General features: G+C 51.1%; 1 protein-coding gene across 1 annotated transcript in view; it reads left to right on the top strand.

Annotated features, from left to right (window-relative positions):
- The window catches only part of LSM5 (LSM5 homolog, U6 small nuclear RNA and mRNA degradation associated), a 25,796-nt gene that overhangs the window by 441 nt on the left and 15,103 nt on the right, over window positions 1–10,252 (top strand). The gene's annotated exons all lie outside the window — the stretch shown is intronic.

Here is a 10,252-nt window from a genome sequence, read left to right on the forward strand (position 1 = left end):
AAAAATCCTCAAGTGCCCGGGGCTGAGGGGCCGGGGTTGCGGGCGGGGTGGCCCTCCCAGCTCGTCGGTGGGGTGTCTGCCTGACGCCGGTCCGGAGCCGCGCCCGGGCCGGTCAGCGGCGCGGTCCCCGCCCGCGGCAGCAGAGCGGCGCTGGGACGTGCCGGTCTCCGGCACGGTCGGCGACCGGGGAGGTGGCTGTGGGCCGTGGTTTGGGTGCAGAGCAAAGACCGTCTGGGGACGAGCATTGGTGCTTGGCCATCGCACGGTAATTAACTGCACACCAGCGACACTAAGGTGTTCTCACTGGAGGGGACATGTTCCGGCAGCGTTCCAGCCTCTTGCCTCAGAAACTTGTTCATGTACTAGCAGCAGTAAAGTGTGCAGGGACACTAGAGTAACTATCTTTTCTCCCCACTCTTGCAGCATGTAGACAAGTGGTCCTTTGATGTCTTCGCACTAAATGACGCCAGTGGAGATCACACACTGAAATTCATTCTCTGTGTACTTCTCACCAGCTATGATGTGATCAACCGTTTCAAGGTCAGTAGTTAGAAAATGGGTCTCTTCTTTCATTGGGTTTTGAACTTTCCTCTCATCCTGCTTTGTTCCATTGAAAATGCAGTTTTAGTGCTATTTGAAGGCTTTGTGGACACTGTAGTTTCCCTAGAAGGTTAAAATAATCTTTTTTTTTTTTTCAGTAAGAAGGACCAAATGTTCTTTGAGTAGTGCATTTAATTGCAGTAGGGCACTATGAAGTAGGCGAGGTTCCAAACAGGAAATGGGAAATACTGCATTTGATCCTATGGGAACGATGGTGTCATTCTCCTGAGATTCATAGGATTCTCAAGTGTGCAGCAAAAACGGAGAGCTTGGATTGTTACAGAGGTTTGCAGACACAAATGCAGTGTATCTTCTCCTCCAACTTTGAACAAGCTTAAATTTGGATGGCAGAAACATTGCTCTCAGATCTTAACCGTTCTCCCCACCCAAATACTCCTCTGTCCCTTCCACTATTGACATTTCCACTCCCTGGGGGTCCCCACTCACTTTGGCTGGAAAGGATTTACAGATCTCTGGCTCCTGCACTTCTTCAGGAACTGCCCGTGCCTGATGAGAAATGTTTGAAGCAGATAACTGGTCAGAATTGTTTCTGTAGAAAATCTTGACTGTGAGCAGTAAAGCAGAGATATATTCCAGTGGGTTGTGAGGGGAGCAGAGAGAGGCTTGTGACCTCTGCGCGCAGGTGTTAATTATTTGTGAAGCAGAAACCACTCTTTAGGGCTTCTGATCAAAATGACACCCCCCAAATACTAGCCATTAAAGGTGATTATTTTGTTTGTAATTCTGTGCTGCTTTCCTCAGATCCCCATTTGTACCCTGGTGTCCATTGTGGAAGCTTTGGAGGTTGGCTACAGCCAACACAAAAATCCTTATCACAACCTAATGCACACGGTCGATGTGACACAAAGGAGGTCCATTACCTCCTTTTGAAGACCTGCGTAGCGGTAAGTACAGGAGACAGCTAAAGCCAGACAACACTGACAGGAATGGATTGAAGGCTTAAACAAAAAGAAATACTGAGCACACAGTACATTCCCACAGTGGTTGTCGAGACAAACAACAGAAATACGTTTGAAGATGGACTAGAGAAATTGAAGGCAGACAGATTCCAGAGCGATGATCAGCCATTGCAGTTTGGGTTCAGCTGGCGGCTCAGAAAGTTGCTGGCCCAGTCAGTGGGGAGAACAAATGGCAGGGAAGGCTCAACGTGTACGGGATACGTATGTATCTCATTCTCTTCCTCCTCTTCCTCCTGGTTACTGCCACAGACAGAAAAGGGAACAAAATGACTTGTAGTCTGATCCCGTGTGGCAGCTCTTTTCCACCTGTTGTTTGCTTCACCTTTTCCCAGCGTCTCATTTGCCCTCGGCCCTTGCATTGGCAGAAGCTTAGAGGCAAAGGTGCCCGTGAAAGGGAGGTTCGTCTGTTCAACATTTTGCCCTGTTCTCTCTTGTTACACCGTGGCCATTCACTGGTTGCTGTCTTTGTGGCTGGTACTTGAATAGCTGCAGTTCTACTATATTGTGCTTCATTTCACTGAGGTCCCTTTGCTGACAACTGTGCAGAAGCAGGCAAGGTAAGCAGTTCCAGGTGGAGGGAGTCTTTGCGGTGCAGAGGACAGGCGTGAACCCAGATCAGCAGAGGTTGAGGCTCTTCCTGCAGCTCCTGCCTTCTTGAGCACTCCCCGATCATTGCAAGCTCCGTAACTGGGAACTGTTGAAGAAAAGGATGGGGGAAACCCACGGTTGCATGTGACTCGGCCCAGCCAAATCCCAGCACTGTTTCCGATGCCATGAGCACCTTAGATGGGCTGTACGAAATCACCATAAAAGTTGGCAGTCAGCATCACTCGTGGCAATACTTGTGTCTCCCACTGTGTGTTGATGACGCCTTGTTCTGCGCAGCTTGGTGAGAAACCTGAAGAAATGCTGCCGCCAGCGTGTGGTGTGTGATGGAGCACAGGACAGAGAGGTGCAAGCTAACAAGGTGTAGCGCAGCTCCTGCTATGTCTTTTAGGCCAGTTTCAACAGCTGTAGAGCTGCTTACGCTCGGGAACAACCTTTTGTGGACATGGTCTGCCTTTCTGCAGTCCCTTAATTGCCACAGCAATGTTGCTTTCAATGGTGAGGCCAGACCTGGAGGCTCTTCCCTGAGGAGTAACATGCTCCAGTGCCTCCTGTAAACACGCCCCGTGTCTCCTGTGTTGAATGTAGCGTGCAGCTGTGAATTGCAATGTTTACTAAAGACACATCTGGAAGGAGTCGGGCCCCGTCTGTCTCAAGCCCTGATCCAGACTGCCCGATTGTGATTGAAGTTGTGTCAGTGGCTCCTGATTGTGTCTGAAGCAAATAGGAGTTAGGTCAGATTTGCAACTAATACAGATGCCTACTCAAAACCTCCTGTGAGATCCTAAATTGGTCACTGCTGCTTTTAGGGCCATTAGTTAATGAAAATGCACGGAAGGCTCTAGTCAGTAAGTGTGTTGGGTAACGCGAATTGCATTATAATGGTGAGCAAATGGATCCCCTTTTTCTCCTCAAACCGTTGAAGAAGGGCAGCTTCCACTTGGGGCTACTCTGCTCCGGAGAGTGACTGGATGGAAACAGCTGCCCAAGTGCAGCAGCCCTCCTGCCTGTGTGTGTTCAGAACGGCCTTTTTCCACCTTGCTGTTTCTCAGTCTGTTAGCAATTAGCTGCAACTCATCTGTGAATGAATGAGTGCTGTTTCATTGTGGGTGACCACAGTTTGGGGAGGGCTGGTGTTCAAAAATTTACAGAAGCACAGAGTTTGGGGAGACCTGTGGAGGTGTCCGTTCCAAGCTCCTGCTCAGAGCCACCCCAGTTGGATCAGGATGCCTGGGGCCTTGTTCAGTCTATTTTGGATCCCCTGAGGTGGATGGAGTGTCTGTAGCCTCTCTGGACACCTGTTCCCTGTCTGAGCACTCTCGTGGTGACAGTCTTTTCCTTTTACCTAGCTGGGATTTGTCCATCTTCCTGCATGGGCCTTCTGTCTCTCATCCTTCCACCACGGAGCACCTCTGAGAAGAGTCAGGCTTTATTTCCTTACCCTCTCCCAGCAGGCAGCTGTGGTCACCGGTCAGACCCAGCCCTGAGCCTTGTCTTCTTCCAGCTGCACCGCGGCAGTTCCCTCAGCCTGCCCTTGTGTGCCATGTGCCCTGGCCCCTCACCATCTCGAAGGCGCCGGGCTGGGCCCACAGCACGTATGTCAGTGTCTTTGCTGTCCTGGGGAGACCAGAATGGGACACAGGAGTCCACATGCAGCCTCAACAATGCCAAATGAGAGAGGAGAGCATTTTTTTTGGTTTTTTAAATTGGTTTTTATTGGTTTTTTAACTGGGTTTTATTGTTTCTTACTGGTTTTTTTAATTGTTTATTAGCCAATCTTGCCAAAACGTCTTCCTGTCAAAACTGAAGGCTTCTGCTTCGCCAAAGGAAGAGCTGTCTCTCCATCTTCTTTGATGATCTGTTGCTATTCTCTGCGCACTGCCAAGGCAGGTCTGGCTTCATCTTCACCCACCCATTCAGTAGCTGAGGCGAGAAGTAGCTGAGGACAGCCATCCCCCACTGGCTTTGTCATCCTCAGACTGAAAAAATGCCACCTCCAGGCCCCAAGAACCTCAGTGGCCCTCCAATGGTCTCTAACAGGCTCCAGTGGACTCTAACAGTCTCCAACATGCTCCAGTGGACTCCAACAGACTCTAGCGGTCTCCAATGGGCTCCAGTGGGTTCTAAGGGACTCCTCCTGGTGCCACGGCACAGCTGGCCAGAAGATGCGAGTCCCTCTCCTAGCCTCTTCCTTGGGCCTCAGAGCAGAGAAGATGGCACCCCACCAAAAGGGGTGGGGCGTGGGAAAGCAGGGCTCATACAGGTCTTGATAAGTAAAGAATGGCTGGGTGATGTTGGTGTTGAGCCTGCAGGATGGCTTCCTCTTCTGGCTAGCGTCGTCTGTGGGGGTGGCACCGCTTGATGGTAGCTGGCTTGTTGGCAGGCACCTGAGAGCCCCCAGTGATCCTGCGCCGCGTTGGGCACAATGGGATAGCAGGAACCCTGGGCACAGTGGTGTAGTGCCTGGCCAGCCCTGTTGGAGGTGGATCCACCTCCATGGGCTCTACGCCATTCGGTGGCAGGTCAACCTCTATGGGCTTGGCGAGATTGCTCAGGTGAGCACCAGCAACTGCTCGCCTGCTGGAGGTAGTCTTCCTGTTCTCAGCCCACTTCCTTTTTTTGGCCTGGGGACACATGGTCGATGGTTCAAAGAACCGTCTCTGTCTCGTCCCACTCGCCTTGCTTTGCTGGGTCCTCCTCCCTCCAAGCACGCTTGGTGTCAGAATTTCTAGCTGCGCAGCAAGTTGTGGGCCAGCTGCAGGGGTCCTTGCTTTTATAGGTCCCAGGAACGGAAGGCGGTGAGGTGGCTGGTGACATCATGAGTTCTGCTGCTGTGGCTTGGACGGTGGCCCATTCGTGGTGGTCCACAATGGAGGCCCAAACACAGCTGGATTGGGCGTGGGGGTGCTATGTAGTCTCAAAAGGGCCAAAGAAGAGAGGAGTGCATTTTCTGGTTTGTAAATTGTTTTTTATTGTTTTTTAAATTGGATTTCATTGTTTTTTATTGTTTTTTTAATTCTTTATTGCCTAATCTTGCAAAAACTTCTTCCTGTCAGAACATAAGTCTTCTGCTTCTCCGAAGGAAGAGCTGTCCCTCCATCTTCTTTGACGATCTGTTGCTATTTTCTGCGGATGGCCAGGGCGGGTCTGGCTTCATCGTCACCCACCCATTTGGTAGCTGAGGTGAGAAGTAGCTGAGGACAGCCATGCCCCACAGGCTTTCTCATCCTCAGACTGAAGAAATGCCATCTCCAGGCCCCAAGAACCTCGGTGGCCCTCCAGGGGACTCCAACGGTCTCCAGCAGGCTCCAACATATTCCAACAAACTCCAAGGGATGCCTCCTGGTGCCACGGTGCCTGCCTGAAGAAATTGCAGCCCCTCTCCTCTCCTTGCCACTTCCTCAGGGCTCAGAGCAGAGCAGATGGCCTCACTTCATGAAGGGTGGGGGTGTGAGGTGGTAAAGTAGGGCTCATATGTGGCTTGACAAAGAAAGAGCAGATGGGTGATCTTCCTGATGAGCCTGCCAGGTGTCGGTGTGGATGGTCCACTTATGGCTAGGGTCAGCTGCGGGGGTGGCGCCACTTGTTGGGAGCTGGCTGTTTGGAGGATCTCTGAGAGCCCCGGGCGGTCCTGTGGTGCTTTGGGCACCATGGTGTTGGAGGCACCCTGAGCACAGTGGTGTAGTGCCTGGTCAGCCCTGCTGGAAGTGGATCCACCTCCACTGGCTCTTCCTCCTCTCAAGGTGGATCCACCTTATGGGCTCTGTGCCATTCAGTGGCGGGTCAATCTCCATGGGCTCAGCGGGATTGCTCAGGTGAGCGCCAGCAACCGCTTGCCTGCCGTAGATGCTTGAGGCATGCCGGGCACGGTGGTGTAGTGCCCGTTCAGCATCGTTGGAGGTGGATCCACCTCCACTGGCTCTTCTTCCTCTTGAGGTGGATCCATCTCCATGGGCTCATTGCCATTGTTTGGCGGGTCAACCTCCATGGCCTCCACGTCACTGCTGGGGTTGAGTGCCAGCAACTGCTTGCCTGCCATAGATGTTGCTCCTCCCCTCAGCACGCTTCCCTTTTTAGGGACGTGGACACATCCTCACTGGTTCAAAGAACCTTTTCTTGCTCATCCCACTGAACGTGGGCCCTCGCCTCGCTTCACCAGGTCCTCCTCTACCAAGAGTGCTTTGTGACAGAATCTCTAGCTGCTCAGCGAGTTGTGGGCCAGCTGCAGGTGTCTCTGCTTTTTTAGGGCCCTGGAATAGAAGGCGGTGAGGTGGCTCGTGACATCATGAGTTCCACTGCTGTGGCTCTGACAGTGGTGCATGAGTGGTGGCCTCAGTGGCCCTCCAACAGGCTCCAAGGGACTCCTTGTGGTGCCATGGTGCAGCTGGCCAGAAGAAATTGCAGCCCCTCTCCTCCTTTCTTCCCCAGGGCTCAGAGCAGAGCAGGTGGCCCCCCTTCATGAGGGGTAGGAGGTGGGAAAGCAGGGCTCATATCTGGCTTAACAAAGAAGGAGCAGATGGGTGATCTTCCTGATGACCCTGTCAGCTGTCAGTGTGGATGGTCCACTTACGGCTAGGGTCGGCTGCGGGGGTAGTGCCACTTGTTGGGAGCTGGCCGTCTGGAGGATCTCTGAGAGCCCCCAGCAGTCCTGCGGTGCTTTGGGCACCATGGTGTTGGAGGCACCCTGAGCACAGTGGTGTAGTGCCCGGTCAGCCCTGCTGGAGGTGGATCCACGTCCATTGGCTCTTCCTCCTCTCGAGGTGGATCCACCTTATGGGCTCTGTGCCATTCAGTGGCGGGTCAACCTCCATGGGCTCAGTGGGGTCACTCAGGTAAGCGCCAGCTTGCCTGCCATAAACATTGCTCCTCCCCTCAGCCCGCTTCTGTTTTTTGGGACGTGGATGCATCCTCACTGGTTCAAAGAACCTTTTCTTGCTCATCCCACATGTACGTGGGCACTTGCCTTGCTTTGCCGGGTCCTCCTTCCACCAAGAGTGCTTAGTGTCAGAGTCTCTAGCTGCTCACCGAGTTGTGGGACAGCCACAGGGGTCTCTGCTTTTATAGAGCCCCAAAACAGAAGGCGGTGAGGTGGCTGGTGACATCAGGATTTCCTGTGCTATGGCTCTGACGGCGGACCATGTGTGGTAGCCCACGATGGTGGCTCAAACATGGCTGGGTTGCACGTGGCGGGCCTGAAAGATGCCCTAATTTTGATGGAGGAGGAGAGGGGGTAGTGCTTTCCAGGGGGCCATATTGCTTACCAGAGAGAAAGGCTGCCCCTTGGGCATCGGGACTGTCTTCCACCTCCCCTTGCATGCTCTGGTCTCCATCCCCCTCCTCATGCCAGGCCTGGGGTCCCCTCAATGGGACAGTGGCCACAGTGTCCCGGGAGGGTCGGTGGGTCTCCATTACCCTCCAGTCGCCCGGCTCCCTGAACTGGCAGGCAGTGCCCACGCACTCGGCAGTAGCAGAGAGGGGCAGAGGAGAGGAGGCCTGGCGTCCTCCGGGCTGCTGCCCAGGGGCGACGGGAGGACTCCATTGTAGGGCCACCGAGGTCCCTTGGGCCTGAAGGTGGGGTTTTCAATGAGGACAGGAAGGCCCATGGGGGTTGCTGTCCATGGCTAGTTCTTGTCTCTGCTAGGACAGGCTAGAAGTGATCCCCTTAAGATGCCTCCAGAAAAGCTGCCCACGGAACCTACTGAAGAGAGCCACTTCAGTATTTCCCTCTTGGAAGCAAGTGCTACAATCGAGGATGCAGGGGAGCTGGAAATGTAGGCAGTTCTCAAAAGAGCTGATAAAAAGAGCAGACTGAACTGACTCGTTGCTTAGACGCCTCCTAATTCTGCAAACAAAGTCAAGCCTAACTTGCCAACAATTCTGCTTGGAGATGTTCCCCTCGAGCCCTCATACGCTCTCTAGGCACGAGTTAAAAAGGCCACATGCACGGATTGCTCACGCCACGTTACGTGCTGATTTCTGCAGATCGCTACCAGCATTACCTTCCGGAGCTCAAGTACTTGAAGCTCTCAAATGACAGGAGGAGCTCAAGCACTTGAAGCTCTCAAATGACAGGAAGAGCACATACACAATTCAGGAAGGGAAGAAGTTTCAAAGGGCATTCTTCCCTCTCAAAGATCATATTCAGGCTCTTCTCCAAAACTCGGGTATCGGCTCTTTCATTCCCAATCTTAAGTTTCCTTTGCAAGCCTGGAAGAAAATCTATGGTCAGGCAAGACAGGGGGATTGGTCTTCAAACACACTCCGCACCAAAACACACCCACACGGACAGGCAACTCGGACACTCCTTTGGAGAAGGCAAACGTCACATTTACATTAAAAAGTTGAAGTACTTTGAAGATCCTTAGGACAAACTTTGGGATTCCACGGGAATATGCCTTTCGGTATTTCACATAATCCACTCCCATGTCTGTGACACCGAGTTTGAAATGTCATTCTCCACTGGCGTACAGAGGAGTGGTCAAGATCAGCTGCCGTTATTTTACAGAGCAAGGATCCCAAGCCAACAAAAGTGACCGGCAACGTGAGCAGTCCATGACGCACACAGCGCTTTCCCCACTACCCACACTTCAATTTTTTTGCACAGCACAGTCAGAAATGTGTATGTTTAAGAAAGTCAAGAGCAATTTGGAATATATTCAAGCCCTTGAGAGGATACGCGAGACAATGGTCACCCACTGCATAAGGTCAGAGGCGATCTGCAGAGCTGCTCAGGACCCTGAGTGCAGAAAAGCTGGGCCCTGCCCCAAGTGAAGTGAGATCATGTATGGCCTGACTGGTGGTGACACAGGGCCTGAGTTTACTCAGATGTGATAGCCTCAAAGCCTCCTAGCATCAAGAGGAGATGGGGATTCTTGTGCCAGGTCAGGCAGTACAGTAGTAAAGCGACCATATCTACTTCCAGCAGCCAGCCGGGGAGCTTACGGGGACTTGTGTGTACCTCTCCCGCCCACAAGTTTTTCCATTTCTGTGGCAGGCTTCTCTAGTATTAATTTATGCGCAAATGCTTTCATGACTGAGTTGAAGACTTTCTCTCACACTCGGATTGTTTCCCTCTGTTCACACTCAAATTTCCTGGGCCATTTAGAGCACATTTTTTCATCGGAGAAGGATGCAGGGCATTCTCAGTTAGGTTAGCAGTGTAATATCTTTAGAGTACCTCTCCCCAGGTGCACGTTAGCAGCAAACCCTCTTTTGGGAGGTCTAAAAAGTAGGACTTGCTTGTGGGCTAGAGCTATTACAGCTGAAACAGTATGAAGGCAATGACAAGATATTGTGAAAACCCTTTTTTCTCTATGGTTTTTCTGTAAATCATGTTGAGACACCCAAGCTTGTTATGGCATACAAAGGTTTTAAATTAAACCTTTCAGACAGAAATCAACAGACTTGCCTTTCTCTTTAACTCTGTGTTAAAGTTTTTCTGTGTTCTCATAACTGGAAACTGTCTATCCACAGGGAGGAAGAATACTTGTTGTGTAATGAGGAGCTGAAAAGTGAAAACAATCTGAGAAGACAAATGGGGAATTTAATCTAAAATCAGACATGTTATGCCTGTAGAGCTTCTTTTGGCTCAATTGTTTCTAATCTCACAGTTTCTGACTCTGGATTTCATTGTTTATTGTATCAATGTTTTTAGTGTTCCATTCCAATTTTTTTTTTTTAGTCATTTCCTCATTTTTCCCCTACGCATTTTTAAATTTAAAGTGCTAGAGAAACTAAACAAGCCAATCCACTCAAGAACTCTAACTCTTATTTGCTTAGAGGCTTGTAAGTCATAAAAAGGCTATAAAGAAAAGAAATAATTATGGTTAGCACTTTTTTTTGTGGGATCACAGTGAACCCAATTCCAGAATTTGTTTCAGGCAAGAAAAACGTTCCTCCATAGGGCTCAATTCACTTCTGTCCTGTAGAGCCTGAGAATCGTGTAGAAGCTCCTACCAAATCGAAATCATGTGTTTTAGAATCATAGAATCATCATAGAATCATTAAGGTTGGAAGAGACCTCTAAGATCATCGAGTCCAACCGTCAACCCAACACCACCATGCCC

The sequence above is a fragment of the Aptenodytes forsteri genome, unplaced genomic scaffold, assembly GCF_000699145.1.
Source record: "Aptenodytes forsteri isolate BGI_AS27 unplaced genomic scaffold, ASM69914v1 Scaffold270, whole genome shotgun sequence".
Taxonomy (NCBI): domain Eukaryota; kingdom Metazoa; phylum Chordata; class Aves; order Sphenisciformes; family Spheniscidae; genus Aptenodytes; species Aptenodytes forsteri.